Source organism: Cervus canadensis, chromosome 7 (assembly GCF_019320065.1).
Source record: "Cervus canadensis isolate Bull #8, Minnesota chromosome 7, ASM1932006v1, whole genome shotgun sequence".
NCBI lineage: Eukaryota > Metazoa > Chordata > Mammalia > Artiodactyla > Cervidae > Cervus > Cervus canadensis.
Window position 1 is genome coordinate 18,253,620 of NC_057392.1, and position 23,214 is coordinate 18,276,833.

Genomic DNA, 23,214 nt, shown 5'->3' on the forward strand with positions numbered 1-23,214 from the left:
CATGCAGTGACCCAGGTTCAATCCCTGGGTGGGGAAGATCTCCTGGAGAAGGAAATGGCTCCCCACTCCAGTATTCTTGCCTGGAGAATTCCGTGGACAGAAGAGCCTGGCGGGCTACAGCCAGAGGGTCAAAAGAGTTGGACACCACTGAGTGACTAACACTTTCACTTTTACTTTTATATTATTAAACCAAGTCCATACTCAACTCTTCTCTAATCAATCTTTCCTCTTCCAACCAAGTTCTGTGGTAAGACACGGAAACACCTCTCCTTCTTCATTCTCAAGACACTGGTTTTCACCCAAGAGTATATTGCAAACAGCTGCCAGCAATGTCTATTTCAATTTTCAAATCCAGTTCAACCTGCATTTTTTTTTTCTTCTGAGTTCTTTTTTAACACTCTAAGGCACAGTTGCAGTACCACTGAGACAAGACTATTAGATGTGAAATGTTCCCGAGAGATCTCTCAGCTCAATTTCCTCATTTACCACTTGATACAGGTGAGACCCAGCAGGTCACCTGACTTGTGTGGGCCACAGCAAGTGGCAGAACTAAGCTTGGAGGAAACCAAGAAAATTCCAACATCCCGCAGGAGGGGTGCCTGTCATCTTGTCGTCTGTAGAAGTTTATTTTTTTCATTCTTAAACGTTGAGTGTTAAGACTGGTTTTTTGTGGTGACAAACTGTTACTTTGAACCAATTTTCAAAGTTCTAGGACATAACTGCGAGCTGAACCGGTCCATTTTTGTGGTGAAGTCTTATTTAGGTAGAAGACCCACAGGAAAGGGTAGCTATCGTTCTTATGAAAGTGAGAAAACGGCATGATTTAATGAACCTTGGAGTCTGTCTCTGACTGCGGGCGCCTCTGCTCCTGGTCAGTTCCATGGAGGGTGAAGTCCCTGTGTGAACCCAGCCCCTCAGGACCCCTCATATCTCTCACCATGTGGACAATCCTGGGGAAATCAGGCCAGTTTTGACAGTCATCCGGTCAATAGTAACTGAATATGGTATCGAATGAAAAAGATAAATAGAAAATTATAAAGAGATGGTTACTCCACTCCCATATGGAGACATATACTCTCCTCATAATATTCCACCGAATCGTGGTTTTAAAAAGTACAGTATTTCTATCTTTAGGTGTACTTGGAAGATGGCAGACCAAGCTATATGTGAAATATACTATGTATTTTGGTAACTTTCTGTAGGATACTGTCATCTCTCAGCTCCCATGGACAGCTCATAGCTTTTGTAACGATTAACATATCATATTGAAATGATCACTTAACACATTGCATTGAAACGTGTATTTACTTTTTAGTTTCCTCTTTCACACTGTATCTTAAGGACAATGTCAACTATTTTTCCACATGTGTGTGTGTGTTTAGTCGCTCAGTCATGTATGACTCTTTGCAACTTTTTGGAAATAGACTGCCAGGCTTCTCTGTCATGGGATTTTTCAGGCAAGAACACTGGAGTGGGTTGCCATTTCCTCCTCCAGGGGATCTTCCTGACCCAGGAATCAGACCCATGTCTCCTGTGTCTCCTGCACTGCAGCCTGTTAAAAGCAGGCTCTTTAACCTGCTGAGCCACTGGGGAAGCCCATACCTAACACTGAGCATACATCCTAGAACAAGAAAGGCATCAATAGGTTGGTAAGTGAGGGAATCAATCAATCGATGAGTGAGTGCTCATCAGGGAAGCCCAAGAATGCTGGAGTGAGTAGCCTATGCCTTCTTCAGGGGATCTTCCTGACCCAGGAATCAAACCGGGGTCTCCTGCATTGCAGGTGGATCCTTTACCAGCTGAGCTATTGCGGAGCCCCATATATAGAGAGATGTTATATCAAATGTATATGTTAAGAGAGATATACTTTAAAAAGACCTTGTGTCTTTGTACAGATGATTTAAGTGGACCTAAATGACTAGTATCTGAGGATCATTAGACAAATAAGTGCCCCTCCCTTCCTCTATCTCAGAAACTTTCCATCATGTATTTCTATCACTTAGAAAAATATGTCTGCTCAACTGTTCCTCTATCAGTTATCACTAAAATAACCCAAGTTAATTGTGTTTATCAAGTGCAGAGTCCTATCCAGCGGGTCAGTTGGAAGCATGAGGTGGACCCTGCGTTTGCCAGTAAAGAAGAGCTAGCCTGTAAACTGACCCCCAAGTCATCCAGGTCTCACCAGATGTGTCTCATTTATAGCAAGACAGAAACATTGAAGGTTTTCTTCACAGCTTAAGCAGCAATCAAACAAATATTGGCAGGTCTCTTCCTTACATCTAATTTTAAAGAAATGGTCCTTTATCTCTCTCTAAACTGTAAGACAATAGACAATTTTGATGCTATTTCTACCAAGTTTTCACTCCTTTTCAAAAACCAGCCTGGTTATTTTATAGGCTTTGGAAAAGTAAACCTTGATTGTTTTTGGCAGCCTATGGAGAAATGTCCTTCACTAGGGAAGCCAGGATAAAGTGAATTTATGAGCCCATTCATAGGTCTGATAAGCAGGCAGAAATCACTTTTATTATGTACATAAAACAGTCCCCGATTAAAGGACACCCACATTCAATCTATGTCACTCCAGTAAACAGGCTTTAAAAAAAAAAAAAGGCAACCTTATAAGAAACCTCATTTCAAGCAGAAAGCCTTAAAACATAAAGGTAAGAGATGTGATTAAGCAAAGCAAAAAAGTCACAAATATTTGGGAATATTTGGAGAAGAAACTGTGATAGTTGAGGACAATACAAGTGACAGCAAGTGACTATAAGCAGAATAAGAAGCTAAGAGAAATGCCCTCATATTTTGAGCACATCACAGGATCCACAGTCTTGTCAGTCTCTAAGAGCAAATTCATCTCTTTCTAAGTGAAACAGAAACTTAGTAGATCTGGATTCCAAAATGATGTTTAGAATTTGAGGCTCATCATAATTATAAACAAATAACTAAATAAGTAACACCATGCTTTACTGGAGATGGCAAAGTGAGTGTCTGGTCAGTATTCTTTACTGGGGCAGGTCAAAGGAAGAAAAATGAGGTAAATGTTACAGTGTGTTTCATTTCTTGTAAGAATCAAGAAAATCTATCAATAGAAAAAGCTATTTTAAAACGAGAAATTTGCCAGAAAAAGAAAGAAAAAAAACTGTAGTCTTTAAAGGACAACATGTCAGAAGAAAATGAATGAGAAGAAATGATTTATTAAAATGATAATGACAGAGAAAACAAATATTGTATATTAACACATATATGGAGTCCAGAAAAATGGTACTGATGAATATATTTGCCCGGAATGAATAGAGATGCAGATGTAGGGAGCAAACTTGTGGACACAGTGGGGGATAGAGAGGGTGGGATGAACTGAGAGATCAGAATAGACATACGCACACTACCACGTGTAAATGATCGCTGGTGGGAAGCTCAGCTCAGAGCTCTGCGATGACCTGGAGGGCTGGGGTGGGGGGACGGGGGGTAGGGAGGCTCGAGGCAGAGGGGATACACGTACACTTATGGCTGGTTCACACTGTCATATAGCAGAAATCAATACAACATTGTAAAGCCATTTTCCTCCCATTAAAAATAAAAAATAATAAATAATAATGACAACTAACTGAACATATGCATTGCAGATTTTGTAAATAGAATTTTTAAAGCAGTACACACTGCTGATCTATCAAAAGATACTATTTATACATCTTTGAGAAAAGATATAAATATATACGTGTGTACCAACATACATTCCATAGACAGAGGAACCTGGCAGGCTATAGTCCATGGGGCGACGAAGAGTCAGACATGACGGAGTGACTGAGCACACGCTGACATACGTGTGTGTGTGTGTGTAACGGTCAATAAGATGAAATTATTTCCAAAAAAAGAAACCAACACTAAACAGCAGAAGAGATGAAGGGCAGGGGTCTCAAAATTTCAGATGGGGAACTTGGCTCCATGTTCCTAGTCTTTTTCTAAGATTCTCTGCATATGTGTGTGTGTGTGTGTGTGCATATGTGTGTGTGTGCGCGCACACATGTTGGGAGTTGAGCAGATTCTCAGGTTTGCATTTTTAGACTTCTCTGGGTGACTATTAACACTTTGAAAAATCAATGTTTCAAAGATGTTAAAAGTTCAGTCTTAACTTTGCCGAAACCTGTGCACCCAGCACTTTCACTTTGAGAAGCACATGCGTACATGCTCAGTCGCTCAGCCGTGTCCAACTCTTTGTGACCCTGTGGACTGTAGCCCACCAGGCTCCTCTGTCCATGGGGATCCTCCAGGCAGGAATACTGGAGTGGGTTGCCATGCCCTCCTGCAGGGGATCTTCCCAACCCAGGAATCAAACCTGTGTCTCTTATGTATCCTGCATCGGCAGGCAGGCTCTTTACCCCTAGTGCCACCTGGGAAGCCCTTGAGAGGCACACTTCCCTAACGCTGCTCAAGGCAGACCAGATCACCTCAAGGTGAGCGGAGCTCTCCTCCAGGTAGCCCCCTCCCCACCTTCTCCTGTTTTCCCATAGAAATAATGCCCAGCCTGACCACGACTTCCTGGCAAGGTAAATCCTGCAGTGATGTTGGGGAGGGTTCGTTGTATCCAGAAATAAATACAGGCTGTCCTCTGAGTAGACGTGAGCCTGAGATCACAGCTACTAAGTACTGTCAGCTCGGTGGTTGAGCTGGGGTCTGTGGAGCTCAAGGCTCAGCTCCTGCCCCAGGAATCCCCAATTTCCTCTGTGGCATTTCTGCAGCACTGAATAAAAAATGACCTGGTTTCTGACTGCCCCACTGGCTAATTTTGAGGATTCCCACTGCCATCCTTTCTCTGGGAGAGTTTTTCCCTATGGGATTATAAACCAGATGTTATAAGGGAGCAGCCCTCTCTACTGCTCTTTCTGTCAATTAAGCTAACTCAAATATTAGTCTCAGAAGTGGTGTCATTTTCTCTTTCTTTTTAAATTGAACTACAGTTGATTTACAATATTGTGTTAATTTCAGGTGTGCAGTCGAGTAATTCAGTAATATATACATATATACACATATTCTTTTTTAGATTTTTCTCCATTATATTACAAGATATTGAAATTGTTCCCTGTGCTGTAAAGTAAATCCTTGTTGTTTATTTTATATATAATAGAATATATCTGTTAATCCCAAACTCCTAATTTATCCCCCCCACCAATTCCCCTTTTGTAACCATGTTTTCTATGTCTGTCTGTTCCTCTTTTGCAAATATGTTTATTCATAACATTTTTAGATTCCACACACGAGTGATATCACATATTTGTCTTTCTATGGCTGACTTAGTACAATAATCTGTAGGTCCACCCATCATTTTCTTTTAATAAAGACAACAACTGACAATATGTTACCCTTGTCTCTTGAGCATAAGTATTTAGCCAAGAAATAAATCTGTCTTCTACCTCACACCATCAAAACAAATATAGATATATTTGTTTGAACTAACAGTTTTTGGAAACCCTACTAAAAAATTCTTAATTACTATTATTTCCCCCTTTTTTCTCCTGTGGTCCACTTGACAAATTAGTTCATAGCTAAGAGAATAAGAAAAACATACAGCTGACCCTTGAACAACATGACTGTAGGAATCCTGACCATCTGGGCGATCCAAAACCCGAGTATAATTTATAATTGGCCCTCTGGATCTGCGGGTCCATATCTTCAGATTCAAATAATCATAGAGAGTGTAGCCGACCAGGCTCCTCTGTCTATGGGATTCTCCAGGCAAGAATACTGGAGTGGGTAGCCATTCCCTTCTCCAGGGGATCTTCCCTATCCAGGGATCGAACCCAGGTCTCCCACATTGCAGGAAGATTCTTTATTATCTGAGCCACCAGGAAAGCCCAGGACTGTAGCATTTACTGTTGGAAATGTGTTTACATGGATCCACACAATTCAAACCTGTGTTGTTCAAGAGTCAAATGTTCAAGAATTCACCTCAAATTCCTGGTTCTTGTTCTTCCCATTTATATACTATATAAAATATAGATGGCATCGTGAGTTATATTGCAGGTACCAGTAGGAAGTGCACATAAAAGATGATGAAAACACCCACCATGAGGGTGCAGAGACAGTACTCATTAGAAGTTCACACTGTAGTTCTGGACCCTGATGGTGTCATTCACACAACAGACAAAAATTTCCAAGCATAAACTATCAATGATCCAGGACACACAAGTCATACAAAGCTCACCTTATTACTATGTCTATTAAAATGGAACAGCACAAAGATAGTTCAGCATTTTGATTCCTTATGAAGGTTGTCTTTGTGCTCTCAAAATTTTCTGTTTTTTTTTTCTTTTTTAATGCAACACTTTTGCCAAATTTTCATTCACTATTGCCCTTAGGATAGTAGGATGAGAATATGTAAAAATTAAGTGGTAAAAATCACATGCAGTCCACATACATTGCCTCAGCGTAAGGAAGGATGTTGTATCCACTGACAGAATAAGTTGCCTGTGAAGTAGGAGATGCCTAGAAAACCCCCTAGCAGGACTGAAGACAAACAGGTAGGTAGGCAAAGTGGCTCTTGCCACTTTGCAGAAACTCCTGCACCAGATGGGGAGCTGGAGAGGGTGGTCCAAAAATTCCTGTCTAGATCCCATGACCCTGCATTCCTGTGAACATCCACAAGCACCCTGAGACTGACATCCACCCCAGGTTGAACTAGGTGAAGACCTGGGGGTTTTCAGTCTACCTATTGTTAATATTATAACAAGTCTTCACTGTCTATGGGGATTACACTAGGGGTCATGGGTTACCAAATATTGATAAATGCTTGTTTGTTAATGTGGGGAAAGAAAAACCTGAAATTGTCAACTCTGATACTGCCAGCAGTAAATTGAACTGTATAATAGTATACTAGTTCAGAATCTGGATATTGGAGTAATAAAGGACTGGGCTAAAGCCTAGGTGGTGTGACTCTCATTTCCCCATCCATCTAATGACCTAGGCGATTATCACCAGCCAACGATGGAAAGCCAGTGGTTCAGACTAAATATGCAAGCACCCAGCACCCCTTGGGACTAATGTATCCCACAGGCAACAGTTCTTTTCAGGGTACGCAAATCCCTAGAAAGTATAACCTTCAAAGTGTGTGTTCACATGCGTATGTTGAATACATGTCATTCCATCGTTTTCTCATGGGCAGAAAGTTCTTAGGAAGAACATAAGCCATGTTCTTTTTGTTTAAGTCTTTCAGCTAACTCTGTTTACACAGTGACAGATCATCGCTTTCAGAACTGCCATTGGAGACAGTTTATATGGTTACCCTTCTACTTTCGTTTGGTGAAATAACACATCATTTCATCTATTTCCTCTGACTTTTCTTCAAATGGTTTACAACTTAATAAAATGCGGGATTTGCACAGATTTTTCACAGGGAGATGGTTTTCTTTTCTCTCTCTTTTTCAAAACTTGGTTCAATCCCAGATCTCACAACATCTTTCACGAAACATAATAATGACAAAAGCAAATGGACGAAGTAGTTGTTTCCATTTTTGAAGATGAAAATGCTGGTAGCAAAAGTATTAAGGGAGCCTAGACTAGGTGCAGAGGGTGGTGCTTTGTGTATGTTTCAAAACTTTAAACAACATCTAGAATATTTCACTTTCTAAACTGTTTAAGTATTTTTCATTATTTTAAAGTGACTTCAATCATAAGGGCCAAACTTTGAAGCAATCAAGATATCCTTTGGGGAAGGGATAAATGAAAACTATGGTGCACCCAAGCAATGGAATACTATTTAGTGATGAAAAGGAAACTATCAAGTCATGAAAAGACATAGAAGGAACTTAAATGCATATTATTCAGTGAAAGAAACCAATCTTAAGAGACTCTATACTATATGATTTCAACTATATGACACTCTGGAAAAGGCCAAATTATGGAGATGGCAAAAAGTCTGATGCTTGTCAGCTTTGAGGGGTGAAGGAAGAGAGGGATGAAATGGGGGAAATTACAGAATTTTAGGGCACTGAAACTATTCCCATGGTACTATAATGGTAGAAACATGTTATTGTACAATTTTTTAGAACCATAGAAAGTACAACACCATGAGTGAACCCCAGTGTAAACTATGTACTTTGGATGATGGTGATGAGCTGATGTAGGTTCATTGATTGTAGTGAATGCATCACTCTGGTGGGGATGTTGATGGCAGGAGTGTGAGTGAGTAAGTGAGTGAGTGAGTGAGTGAGTGAGTGAAAGTTGTTTGGTAGTGTCCGATTCTTTGCGACCCCATGGACTGTAGCCTACCAGACTCCTCTGTCCATTGAATTTTCCAGGCAAGAATACTGAGGTGGATCACCATTCCCTTCTCCAAGGAATCTTCCCAACCCAGGGATCAAACCTGGGTCTCCCACATTGCGGGCAGATTCTTTACAATCTGAGTCACCAAGGAAGCCCTGTTGATGGTGGGAGGGGTGAGCAACTGTGTAAATAAAGGAGCAGAGAGCATATGGGAAGTCTCTGTACCTTTGTCTCAATTTTTAGTGAACCTAAAACTGCTCTAAAGTACAAATAAAAAAAGAATTTGTTGACTTCTTCAACCTAGCCATCTGTCTATTTGACTGACATTCCCCACATGCTGGCCTCTCTTTATGAGGGGTATGTTCAACTCCTGTAGCATCATCTTTTTCTTCTCCAGGTCCTCTCACCAACGTGTACTGCCCCCTCCCCTGACACAGCACTTGCTCAGAGGAAGCTGGGCGCGGGGTTTACCTCTCATCCTGCCTCACCCGTCACTTCCCTATTTATTTCCCTCACATCATCATCTCTTCCTGAACTGATTTTTCTACCACCTCTGAAAATAACAGCTCATTAGAAAGTCATCAGAGATTGAGTAAGCAATTGAACATAATTACACAAAATTACACAGATCTGAAACACAGCACTACACTGTGGGTCTGAGTGTGTGAAGCCGAAGCCTCCGTCTTATACTCAGTACTGCTGAGGTCACCTCCACTGCCTGAAAAGGGTCAAGGGAAGTGACCCCTCATTGAGATAAACTCAGAGCCTCATTCTTTATAGCACAATGCCCTAGAAAGACGACCATGTAAGTGATAGCAGTGGGATGTCTGAAGTCTGCATGCAGAAAATCAATGGACAGGAGAGAGATGCTATGAGAAAGCATGTCCAAAGTCCAGCTGATGGAGGCAGGGACAGTGAGGCTGGCTGACTTCTCCCCATGCAAAGCTCGCACAGAGGAGAAGAACCCAGCTCAGGGAGAGCTGTTGCATCTCCAAATAGCAACACTGCCAGGGTATTCTTGCAAACCAGGACCACTTAGAGGGTGACTAACCACCTGGGTTTGCCCAGAACTGTCCAGGTTTTCATGCTGAAAGTCATGCATCCTGATTACTCTTCTGTTCCTGGGTGACTCAGATGGCCAGTCACCGGGGACCACGCAATCTTCAAACACGTGATCGAGAAGCAATGAAAGACCGATCTAAAAACTGGCAAACTTCTACCAGATCAATGACATTACCTTGATTTTGAAAAAGAGTATATAACATACACATTGTAAAATTTCTCAGTGGATGAATACTTATAACTGATATAGTAACTCACAGTTTTCAGTGGCATGTTTAGAAGCAGAGGTACAAAAACAGGAAAACCAAAGCAAAAAGAGTTTCTTAACGGAGAAGTTGGGAGGTAGAAGGAGGAGCTGAAGCTGTGGTTTTAAGGCTGGGTCACTGCGTGAGAGGAGAACCAGAACTCTCTGAGCCTCAACCTTCCCATCCCTCAATGTGACACCTTCTCTCTGCCCTGCTTTTTAAATTTTAACGATGACCACAATATATGCATTTGGACAGACTTGCCAAACATGGAAAAAGAAATCGCCATAAAATATTTTTGGCATTTTCCCCTCCTGAAACCTTGTGTTAGAGGGAAGCACACACTAGAAACAAAAGGGCTTTAGGGTAAAAACAGACCGTCTGCAGGGGAAAAGAAAAAAAAAAATATATATATATATATACACATATATCAAGCATGAATTTCCTCAAGAGGAACAGAAATGTAAATGATGGTAAATTTGTCTCACCTATGTTCTTCAAGGACGCCGAATAAGCAAATTTGAGGAAACAATTCCGATTTCACATAGAAATAAGCTAGACTGAAGAGCAAAGCTGTTCTATTTATTCAATACATCTCCCACTACCCTCTTCCTCCTGAGGCTTTTCTATCAGCATTTCAGGCCTTCCTCTGTCCTATTTTGGGGCAGATCCTTGGGCATGGCACCGGGTACCTCCCCACATCACACCAGCCCCCTCCTACAGAACAGGGCACTTTGAGCCACTTTCCTCCCTTCTGTAAGCCTGTCCCAATTACAGGGACTGCTGTGTAGACGACATGGAGGGAGCCTGCCCATCAGGAGCTTGACAGGCATGCATCAACAGTCAATGCATGTCTGGTTGTGTGCACTTGGCCCTCGGGGCTTCAATGAGGGTAGGACCCAGAGCCTTTCTGTTGGCAGTGAAAGGAGGGGTGATATTAAAACCTGCCTAGGACCCAGAGAGAGAAATGGTCCCTCAAGAGGGAAAAGGGGAAACTGCCCATAGCCTCTCCATGTATGAGAAGCTCAGGAAGGCATCTCCCCACCCCAGGTCTTCCTTATGAAGGATCATGCTTTGTCCTACAGGACTCACCTCCTTGGCCACATCTGTTTGGGCCCGAGGCTGGCCTGAGGGGAGGGCTGTGCCCTGGATGGCCTGAGAATAGCAGACTCAGGGATGAATGATTTCTGAAGACTCTCAGCAGACCTGGGGTAGGTGGAAGCTGAAAAGCAGGGGGATGGAGGGCTGAAGAAGAAGATGCCCTGATACAGAGGGAAGAGAAGATGGCTGACTCTGGCATGAGGAGGAAGAGAGAGAGAGACATAAAAGGTTGAGGCACCATAGGAGACTCACAGCTCTGAAATATGCCAGGAACTGGACAAGGGGAGAGCCCACAGTCCTGCTGTGGGCCCCACACTCCTTGAAGTTTTGTGCCTGACTTTAAAATGTATGAAACAACATTGTATTCATAATAGATACAGGCTTATTCCACTACAGAATTAGCATGAGAATTTACTTGACCTTAAGGAAATCCGAGATGTATTAAAAAGCAGAGCTATCACTTTGGCAACATAAGTCCGTCTAGTCAAAGCTATGGTTTTTCCAGTAGTCATCTAGAGAGTTGGACCATAAGGAAGTCTGAGTGCTAAAGAATTGATGCTTTTGGTGTTTCCTGAACTATGGTGCTGGAGAAGACTCTAGAGTGTCCCTTGGGCTGCAATGAGATCAAACCAGTCAATCCTAAAGGAATATTCATTGGAAGGACTGATACTGAAGCTGAAGCTCCAATACTTTGGCCACCTGATGTGAAGAACTGACTCATTGCAAAAGATCCTGATGCTGGGAAAGATTGTGGGCAGGAGGAAAGGGGGCAGCAGAGGATGAGGTGGTTGGATGGCATCACCGACTCAATGGACATGAGTTTGAGCAAATTCAAGGAGATAATGAAGGACAGGGAAGCCTGATGTACTTCAGGCCACAGGGTTGCAAAGAATTGGATGCGACTTAGTGACTGAATAGCAACAACAAGGAAATCAGTGTGCCTACATGGTGTACCATATTCACCTGGTTCCTTTCTGCGCTTCCTGGGTGGGTGCCTGCAAGCTGGAGGGGAGAGAGGCAGGGGTACAGAGCACTGGGAGGATGTTACTTTCCCTGAGCACATTGCTCCAAGGTGGAGCCTTTTCAACAATACTTGAAGGTAGTAATGTTGCCAAAACTACAAGTAAAGACACAGGTACTGTGTCCAAGGACTGTACTCTCCTCTGCCAGCCAAGGCACAGCTTCTCCTCCCGGCCAGACATGTTCTAGTGCCCAGGGATGCTAGTTATCTGTGTCTGAATGAGCCATGTGGCCAGTGAGGCTTGTATTACCTGAGAGTTCCCTAGCATCTTGGGCCATTAGATGAGAAAACATTGAAACTGGAGAACAGAACAAAGAGAAGGTTCTACCCTTCTGAAGAGAAAAAGAAGCGGTCTCTAGGTACATGATAAACACTCTCAGTGGTCAGAGCAGGGTCCTGGGCCTTTGAGCTGGCTCCAGATCACTCAGGTTTTCAGCCATTCAATGGACATCAATCCCAACAAAACAATGCTGAGATGTTGGTGTGTTATGGAGAAGTCTCAGGGCACTGTCACCATGGAGATAAGTCCCATAAGACTTATGGGACAGGATAAGTCACAGCAGGATAAGTAACATCAGATTTGAACTGGGAATTATTTCCACAGAGCTTGATCGCTGTCCCTACCTTGTGAATGACTTCTGAATTATCCACAACCATATGTTTGCCGTTGGTCCCTTGAGGTCTTCAAGATATATATATTCAGCAGCCTGATTTCTGCATCATGGACGGGCTCCTGGCTCCACTTTATATCTTTCTTTACCATTACATTAAAAGGCAAGATTCAATGTTAAGAGATGGAAAACTTTCCATCTCCTGTCAGTTCCACACATGCTTGTGCCCCCTGACACACACACCTACATCGTTTCATATAGATGTGTAAGCTTTATTGTTTTTCAGTCACTAAGTTGAGTCTGACTTTTTGTGACCCCATGGTCTACAGCATACCAGGCTTCCCTGTCCTTTGCTGTCTCCTGGAGTTTGCTCAAAATCCTGTCCACTGAGTCAGTGGAACTCTGAATGCCGAGTTCCAGAGAGAATAACCATGTAAACTTCGTGCTGAGTGCTAAGTCACTTCAGTCACGTCCAACTCTTTGTGACTCTATGGACTGTAGCCCACCAGGCTGCTCTAGCCATGGGGATTCTCCAGGCAAGAATATTGGAGTGGGTCACCATGCTATCCTCCAGGGGATCCTCCCGAACCAGGGATGGAACCCAAGTCTCTTGCATCTCCTGCATTGGCAGGTGGGTTCTTTAACACGAGCACCACCATGTAAACTTGACACACCAGCCAACAGGAGCTTCATGAAAAGAGGCACACAGATAAAACTGAAATGTGGGTTCTCAAGCTGAAAGTGTAGACACTGAAGTCCCAACTGAAACCGAATTCTATTTCCCCTCTGCTAAACGCATCATTTAGCTTTCATCCCTTTCTCACTTCCGCATATGTTACTATTGTCCTAAATTTCATGGTTCAGGGTTTTCCAATTAGCCTGCCGTAAGCATGTGCTTCAGGAGACAGCACAGTTGCATTTGGCACCATCAACTCTGGGAAACGGCGGCGCAGGAAGAGCCAGTCCTGTCTGGGAACCTTTCCTGAGAAGGTGGCAGGGTGCCACAGCCCAGCATACGTTTCACACTTCATCACACAGAGAAGGGGAGAGATGAGAAGTAACAGGATGGAATCTTAATAACGTAATCGAGGGAATCCCACGTAAGCTGCTCTGCGTTAAAAGACAGCAATAGCTGGACCTGTGAGCCTCAGCTACACTTGAACAGCTGAAGGCTCTCTAGGTAAGTGCTGGTTCTCAGGCCTGAGTTCGTCACAGGTTGGCTTTCCACCAAACTGTCCCCCGTCCAACACATTCTTCACTGCTCTAGAGTGATTTGAATTTATCATGGACTGGATTTAGCAAATTTATCTTCAACTGAGTTCCAAATTATTTGCAGTTCTCTCTTTAGTCCAAGGCAGTATGCATCATGTGGCACAGAATGCTTTTAAGACAAAATCACTGTTTGAAACATTCGGTGGGGTTGATGCCACATTTCTCTGGAAAAAAAAACAAAGTCAGCTAAAGAGAAAAGGAAATCACATCACCATTAACACAGACATCTACTCATTTGTTCATCCATTCATTCATCAAGAATTCTGTCACTCACTCAAGCTTTCATCCATTCATTTACTCATTATGTCTTTCATGGGAGTATTCACTCATTCATTAACTCAGCCATCCCTTCATGTATTTGTTAATTTACTTGTTTACTCATTCATTTAAGTGATATGCATCACAGTGCTGGACTGTGGCTGAAGTTGAAGCTCCAATACTTTGGCCACCTGATATGAAGAGCCGACTCATTGGAAAAGACCCTGATGCTGGGAAAGATTTTGAAAGCAAAAGGAGAAGAGAGGGCACAGAGGATGAGAGGATTAAATGGCATCACAGACTCAATGGACGTGAATTTGAGCAAACTCCAGAAGATGGCGAAGGACAGGGAAGCCTGGCATGCTGCAGTCCATGGGGTCACAAAGAGTCAGGGGCAGCTTAGCAACTGAACAACAATAACATCACGGCGTTACCTAGTGGGGAAATGAGCACAGTGATGGTCTCCTTGCATCTCTATAGGCATCTCTCTCTGTCTTTTAAAATGCATTTCTCTCTATTATAAAATCACACTATGAAGAATATTTAAAAACACTGATCCAAAATGACAGTTGTTTTATCTAAATGCTACATTTCTGCCCACCCTTCTGAAAAGCTTACAGGCATTTTCAATGGAACAAATTCTTAATGGAACAGAAGTTTCCTCCCCAAAACAACCTCTGAAAACATAGTCTCCATCACAAAGATTGAACTCACAATACTTTTTCCGATTCATATTAAAATTAATTTTGCATAATTAACGTGTCTGAGAAATTCTGAACGTATATTTTGTTTAAAAGAAATGCTGCTTGTAATTTAATATTATTAATTTTTTAAAATTGCAATTACAATAGAAAACTCATGCTCCTCCCTTGATGTTGTTACTTCTCTAGAAGCTTTGCAAAACTGGGACCCTATGTTTACAAGATAATATTGGAAGATGTTCACTTCTGAAGTTCTTTGCTGAGTATCTCTTTATGATACACAAGGAGGATGGACGCAGGTGTGGGTTGATGTCCCCATTCCAAATGAATAAGCACCTTTCCTTCCGTGAGGAGAAAGTCTCTCAACACGAAGGAAACAGAAGGAGGGCTGTTCCTATGGAGGGCACAGGGCTATGGGAAGGGCCACATTAATACATTCATAGGTCTTTCCTCCATAAAAATTGCTTAAAATTATGTTTTATGACTAGGAATGTAAAGACAAATGAAATCTGGACTGGATTGTTTTCATTTTTTTCTTCTGATTTGAAAAGAAATCAAAACATCTTCACAGGCTTTTAAAATTATTGTGGCCCTAGATTCTGTGCCTGTTATACTAGGGCGTAAATTGGCCCTGGCTTCGGGGTCACTCATGCGAGGAGCCTGATATTTCAGCACCCATTGACTACACTGACTTTGTACGTGGCAGCTTACTTCTTAACGCTCACATGTCCATCGCTAAGACATAACTTGTTTCTACTCTTCCTACTCCCATCAAATTACAAGAAAAACAGAGTCTGCTGTGGAGTGACAAGCCCACAGAATTCTCTCCTCAGTTGCTCTTAACACTGAACCAGAGCACGCAGACTAAGTCTCAAGAAATCAGAGCCAATTTCACCAGTTACCCATCATGAACTAGGCTACACCAAACAGGACCCACTTTAAGGAGTAGACCAAGTAGGATAATTTTTGTCTTTTACAATAACTCTAATTTTATATCACACTCCACACCTCCCCAGCCCTATCTTAATTATCACTTTAACATACTTTGTAGCTGACTTTTTATGTCCATCATCTCTCTTCTCGCTGGAACATTAGCTCTACAAGGGCGAGCATTAGTATGTTTTGTTTACTACTGTATCATTATTCCTGACACATTAGTGTCAGGTATGAATATTACTTGTTAAATTGAATTGACTTGAAAATGATCAGAAACACTGGTCTGAAAAACATTAAAATTCAGCCTTTGGGATATTTTTGGTTACTTTCTAAGAGAATTTTTTCTCTTTAAGACCACAGCTCTTGAGCTAGTATTGTTACTGAACTCTGGTCTGGCTGCTTACGGCTCTAAAAGCTGATACTTGAGAGGCAAGTGTTTGTAGAAAGGAAAAGTAGCTTTATTCTGGAGGATGGCAACTGGGAGAGGAGGTGGACTCATGTCCAAAGTCCAATTTCCCTCTGCCATCAGTGGGCAAGAGCTTTTCAAGAAGTGTTTCAGGGTGTATAGGCAGAGAGAGGCGGGCTACAAACAGAAACAGCACAGTCATCTCTGACAGTCATTTTGAAATTGGCCATCAGTGGTCTGACCAGCGTCACCTTGATTGTTTTCAGTACATTTAGTCTTCAGTTCCAGGGTCGGTTTGCTCCCATTTCTTCAAGGCCATTTCTTGAAACTGTGGCAACTTGTATCATGGCCACAGTCTGGTCATCATGCAGTTAACTTTTTCCACCTGGTCGGGGTTTCAGTATCTATAAGACAGCTCAGAGGCCAAGGCTCAGAGAATTAGCTATAGCCCTTGAGGAGCAACTAAAGGTCCTTGACCTGTCTTAACGACTGAACTATTATTATTCTGTCCTGTTTGCTTTTCCCTTGTTTCTGCATTTTCTTATATTTCTGATTAAACTTATCCTTTGCATGAAGTCTTTCTACAGATAAAAGGCAAGCAGAGGACATGGCAGGGAGCGAGGCTTCAGTCCTGAATGCCCCCAAGGCCCTGCTGTTTCCATATTTCCGGTAGTGTTGCCTAATATTGTTTTCTGTCTGGTCATCTCTTCCCCTTCTCATGTATAACCTATTTTTGACTAAAGCATTCAGCAATGGATATAGAATGTATGCGCACCACCTGCTTCTTTCCCTTTCCAATTATTCTTTATGTGCCAGAATGTCTTATCTAAATTTTATTCCAATCAGACACTTTCTCATGAAGTAAGAAGAACAGAGAGACCATATTAGCAAAGTTACTGAGCTAATTTTATTAAGGCACAAAGTGTTTTAGGATATGATTCACATTTTCTTTTTAAAGATTGGCTGGTCTACTTGAAAAAAAGCCAATGAATTTAGAGTCACCATTCCCAACATTCTGAATGTACAAACTCTCCCATTTCCTAAAAATGGGGGCTTCTCCCAGGTTTTAGGGAATCCTTTTTTTTGTCCTCAGGGACCACTGCCACCACACTGATCCTCCAGGCTGTATTAGGAAGATGCTTATGGTAATTATAGGTGAAGACATGGAAAAGGAAAACAGTGTTAGCAATCCTATTTTCTTCCTTACGGAATATAAACTAATTTCCACCAGAAGGGAGGGAGAGGGCGGGACAAACGGAGAGAGAAGCATTGACATATATTTCGCCACCATGGGTAAAACAGAGAGCTAGTGGGAAGCTGCTATATAGCACAGAGCGCTTAGCTCCAGGCTCTGTGATGACCTACAGGGGTGGGATGGAGGGGTAGGAGGTGGGAGGGAGGTTCAAGACGGAAGAGATATATGTATGCAAATGCTAAGTCACTTCAGTCAGGTCCAGCTCTTTGAGACCCCCATGGACTGTAGCCCACTAGGCTCCTCTGTCCATGGGATTCTCCAGGAAAGAATACTGGAGTGGGTTGCCATGCCCTCCTCCAGGGGATCGTCCCTATCCAGGGATCAAATACATGTCTCCTGCATTGGCAGGTAGGTTATTTACCACGAGCACCACCTGGGAAACCTGAATATATGTCCACGTTTAGCTGATTCACTTTGCTGTACAGCAGAAAGTAACACAACATTGTAAAGCAATTTGACACCAATAATAAATAAAATTTTAAAATGAAAAATGCTATTGTATTGATTTTTTATTATAACATTAATATATTTGCCTTGTAAAAACTTTCATAAATACAGAAAAGTAGTGGGGAAAAAAGGACTGTGACCAAATAACTGTATCTTGCCAAAACAAAATGTCTTCTGTGAAAATTTTGATGTATCCCCTGAAGACTGTTGGGGTGCAATGAGCAGAATGATCTGAGAGGGGCCCCAGGAGTTCACTCAGGGCAACCTGGGCAGTGGGCCAGCTGGAAGCAGCCCCCTTTCTGCGGGCAGAAGGGCTGCATTTGAGGGAAGCTTCTCGCCCTGACAGAAGGGCTTCCCGAGGGCCTGGGAGTCTCCAGGTGCTGGGCAGCTGGCTCTCTCAGACAATCCCAGAAGCAGCTGACACCTGAACCCAGACTGAACATTTATTCCTCTGTTTAGTAGGATTCCCCTCAGACTTATAAGAAAGGAGCATTGTGATACACAGGGAGGTCGCTTGAACGACAGACCTGGGCACTGTCGAGGACACCCAGCCCGCGTTTCTGTGGGATGATTAACAGTTAGGAACCCTTTCATTTTCTCACTTGCATCTATTTTCTTCCTTAATGTTTACTCCTTACTACATACTGTACTGGCTTGTAGAATATGCCCGATCCTTTGCAACCCCATGGACTGCAGCACGCCAGGCTTCCCTGTCCTTCACTGTCACCTAGAGTTTGCTGAAACTCAGATCCATCCCATCAGTGATGCCCTCCAACCATCTCATCCTCTGTTGCCCCCTTCTTCTTCTGCCCTCAATCTTGCCCAGCATCAGGGTCTTTTCCATGAGCCAGCTCTTTGCATCAGGTGACCAAAGTACTGGAGCTCCAGCTTCAGCTTCAGGCTATGCCCTTACCTACTGTGATAGCCAATTTTACGTGTCAACCTAGAGCTAGGTGTAGCTCCCAGACACTCAAACACTAGTGCAGCTGTTGCCATGAAGGTTATTTTTTAGGTGTGATGAACATCAACAACCAATTGACTTTAAGTAAAAGAGATGAGCCCAGATAATCTGGGTAGGCACCATCTAGTCAGATGAAAGAACTCACAGCAGAAATGAGTGTTCCCTGAAGATGAAATCCTGCCTGTGGACTACAGGATCAGACCCTGCCCCAGAGCACCCACCCTGCCCTGATGCCTGTCTTCCAGATCTCAGACTCACCACAACTGCATAATCGTGTGAGCTAATCCCTTGACATCCATTTCTATCATCTATTTATCTATCTCTGACTGGTTCTGTTTCTCTAGTGGACCCTCGCTGATAATTCACCAGAAACCAGAGCTTGTACTTTCATTTCCAAACTTCAGTTTTGTAATGAGAAATTATCTATTTAAGTAAAGTTTACAGAATTGGGGGATTTTTCCTCCAGTATTTATTTGCTTCTTCTTTTCTTTTGTTTTTCTTATTGAAGTATAGTTGATTTATAATACTGTGTTAGTTTCAGGAGTAGAGCAAAGAGAGTCAAATATATATATGTGTGTGTGGGGGTATATATATATATTATATATATATATATATATATATATATATTATATATATATATGTCTTTTTCAGATTATTTTCCCTTATAGATTACTACAAAATATCAAACACAGTTCAATTATATAGCTCTGATGCTATAGAGTAGGTACTTGCTGGTTCATTTGACAGAAAGTAGTGTGTATATGTTAATCCCAGACTTCTAATTTATCCCTCCCCTACTTTCCCCTTTGGTAACCACAGTCTGTGGATCAGTTAAAAATATGGAACACCTCACAAACTTGTGTGTCACCCTTGTGCAGGAGCCATGCAAATATTCTCTGTATTGTCCCAATTTTAGCATATGTGCTGCCAAAGTAAGCATGCTTCTTTGTTTTTTATGCCTCCTTTTTTTCCCCACAAATTGCATTTAAGATATCAATACAGGAAGATGTCATAAATGTAAATATAACACTAATAACATAGAATATTTATTAATATGTAATTAATAATAGAAAAAGGGAAATTTATGGTAGGAAATTAAGAAGGCAAGAATATATTTAGCAACATAGTAAATGCTGAAAGCTGGAAGAAGAACAGGAGAACTGAGATGAATCCCTACAAAATCCCTGGACATTCACCAAGTACAAAGGCTGAGAGGGCCATACTCTAAGGCAGAAAGAGATGCCCTAGGTGCATAAAGCCAGAAATGGGTCTAGAGAGCAAAGAGAATGCACCAGAAACTCAAAATGCTGGCAGGCAGGCTGCAAAGCAGAGACCGCGTTGCCATGGTTTGGAAAACTCGTAGCTGGCCTTGTGATGCACAAAGAGATCTAAAGAGTCTGACTGGTGCTCTGACCCTGAGCCTTCTGAAGGCAAAGTCCCAACCTCACCTCCACAATGTGTAAAATTCAGTGGTGAACTGAGTCTAACTTAAAATTCTAACTCCACAACAGAGTCCAGGGACAGCTCAGCCACACATTAGATTAACTCAGTCTCAAACCATCAAACTCAGGGGGCATGTCTTTCTCAGGAAGTGAACATGCCTTATCCCATCACAATGTTCAGTGTAAAATTTAAAAAAAAAAATCACAAGATACACAAAGAAGTGAGAAAAGAGGACTACATTTAAAAGAGGAAACAGTTCATAGAAACAAATATGGCAATGACTCAGATGTTAGAATTATCACTCAGGGATTCTAAAGAATTTATGATGAAAGATCTAGAGGAAGACGTGGATGACAAGTATAAGCAGATAAAGACTTTCCACATAAGTGGAAACAGTAAAAAGGAAAATGAAATGGAATCATCATGATGGAATTATGTGATGTCAGAGGGGAAGATGCAGCTGATGAGCTTATTAGCAGACTGGACAGAGAAAAGAATCAGAGAAATCAAAGGCAAGTCAATAGACACTATATAGATAACAGAAAATAAAAAAGCAAAAAAAATAAAATAAAACAAAATACCCAAGACATATAATATACTATCAAAAACTATAAATAATTGAAATTCCCAAAGGGGAGAAGAGAGATATAGGATAAAAATTATTTTAAGACACAAGTTACTAAATTTGAAATTGATGAAATATATCAATATACATATCCAAGAAGCTCAGCAAACGACAAGATAAGCCTTTAAAAAGTAATTTTAAAGTCACACCTATCACATCAGAGGCAAACTGCTGAAAACCAAAACTGGAAAGAAAATCTTAACGTAACCAAAAATAAAACAAAAAAAAACCCAGCCGGGTCATATGCAAGGAAAGCATGAGAAGAGTGATGACTGAATTTCTCAGAGTGAAATAAAGTTTTCAAAAATACAGTTTTAAAAAAGCTGTTAATATAAAATTTTATATCTTACCAAAGTTTACATAAAAAATGGAAGCTAGACTAAGACAATTTCAGTCAAAGGAAACTTCAGATTTTGCAGCAAGAAAATAAATCTGTAGTATAAGAAATGCTAAAAGAACTTCTTCAGGGAACAATATACAATTTCAGAAAAAAGTTCAAGTCTGCAGAAGAAAAAAAAAACACACACACACGCAGAAAACCATAGAAAGTGCAACGTATAGGTAAAAATAAGAGACTTATTTATTTTTAATATGTGCGTATTTGTGTGTACAGACACATATCTATGCTTGTGTAATATATATATAACAATATAGATTTAGGCTACATTTATTCAAAGTAGAGGAATAAAGGAGCACAACGAGTGGGAGATGAATAAGTGGAATTATGTATATAATCATGGCATGCCTACATCTTGCAAAGAGTTTGATGATATAATTGGAAATTGAGCTGTGGCAAGTTAAAGATACGTATTGTAATTTCTAGTGACACCCAAAATAATACAAAAATGTATACTTAGTTAATAGAAATTAAATAATTACTTGGTCACTTAAAATAAGGCAGGAAATTAAAAAGAGAAACATGTATCAAGACAAAGATCTAAATACAAGCTATGTTGATGATGACATTAAATATGAATAGACTAAATACCACTCAAAGACTAGATAAATAAGGGCTCAGACAGTAAAGAATCAGCCTGCAATGCAGGAGACATGGGTTCAACCCCTAAGTCAGGAAGATCCCCTGAGATGGGAATGGCTACCCACTTCAGTATTCTTGCCTGGAGAATTCCATGGCACATGAATTGAACCCAAGTCCCTTGCATTTGTTGGAGAAGACTCTTGGGAGTCCCTTGGAATGCAAGAAGATCAAACCAGTCAATCCTAAAGGAATATTCATTGGAAGGACTAATGCTGAAGCTGAAGCTCCAATCCTCTGGCCACCTGATGGGAAGAAGTGACCCATTGGAAAAGATCCTGATGCTGGGAAAGGCTAAAGGCAGGAGGAGAAGGGGACGACAGAGGACGAGATGGTTGGATGACATCACCGACCTGATGGACATGAGTTTGAGCAAGCTCTGGGAGTTGGTGACGGACAGGGAAGCCTGGCATGCTGCCGTCCATGGGGTCACAAAAAGTTGGACACGACTGAGAGACTGAACTAAATCCCTGCATTTGCAGGTGGATTCTTCAGCACTGGGCCCCCAGGGAAGTTCTCCTTCAGACTTTATCTCTTCAAATACTGCCTCTCCAACTGTCTTCTTCCAGAATTCCTATTAAAAATGCCCTTTTTTTTTCCTTTCCTCTATTTCTTTTAACTTCTCTGTTCTCTCTACCACAACCTGGAGCTCCCTCACCACCTGATCACCTTGTTTTCTCTCTTGGATCAAATAAGAATCCCAGAATCCTCTAAAACCTGAGAACAGAGAATCCTCTAAGACTGACCCCAAACAAACAAAAAACAAACAAACCTCAGACTAGCCACAGAAGAAAAAGTTGATATGATGAATCACCCAAAATGCAGCACAGAGAAGTCGGAGAAGCTGTAACTTTCAGACCAATAGAAGAAATGGAGACAGCACTAGTCATCAAACAAATAGCAGGGAAATTCGATAGGGGAGGAGATGAATAAACAACATTGATAAATGGAAAATACCAAATATGCCAGAAATTCAAGGAAATATAAATGTGCTTAAATGACCTACTAAAAATAAACAATGGCATATTTTCTTAAATGATTTGTGCAATGTAGCTACAGTGCTCATTAGAGAGAAGTTTATGCTTGAAATGCATTAATCTTTTAAAAGAGAGAAAGACTGGAAACGAGTCAGCCAAAACCAATTCCATAAACTAGAAGAATGAAGTAAACTTAAAGAAATTGGAAAGAAGACATGAAATACAAAAGAAAAAATTAAAATGAAATGGAAGTTATAATACTAAAAAGACCAATCCTATAGGGGAAAAAAAAAAACTCAACAAGTACAAATAATAAATAGGAATGAGGAAGATGACATGACTATGGCTAAACTGAGTTCTTTTTTTATTGATAATCTTTTTTTTTTAATTCTGATGGTCTGTGAAATATTTTATCACATTCTGCTTGCGTGTGTGTGCTAAGTTGCTTCAGTCATGTCCAACTCTTTGCAACCCTATGGACTGTAGCCTACCAGGCTCCTCGTCCATGGGATTCTCCAGGGAAGAACACTGGAGTGGGTTGCCATACCCTCCTCCAGGGGATCTTCCCAACCCAGGGATCAAACTTGAGTCTTCTGCATCG

General features: G+C 41.4%; 1 protein-coding gene and 1 non-coding gene across 2 annotated transcripts in view; both read right to left on the bottom strand.

The window, feature by feature from the left end:
- DSCAM (DS cell adhesion molecule) overlaps window positions 1–23,214 on the bottom strand; it is an 806,431-nt gene that overhangs the window by 490,133 nt on the left and 293,084 nt on the right. The gene's annotated exons all lie outside the window — the stretch shown is intronic.
- Window positions 19,366–19,472, bottom strand: LOC122445631. Its single transcript, XR_006270598.1, has one exon. It is a non-coding gene; the product is annotated as a U6 spliceosomal RNA (small nuclear RNA).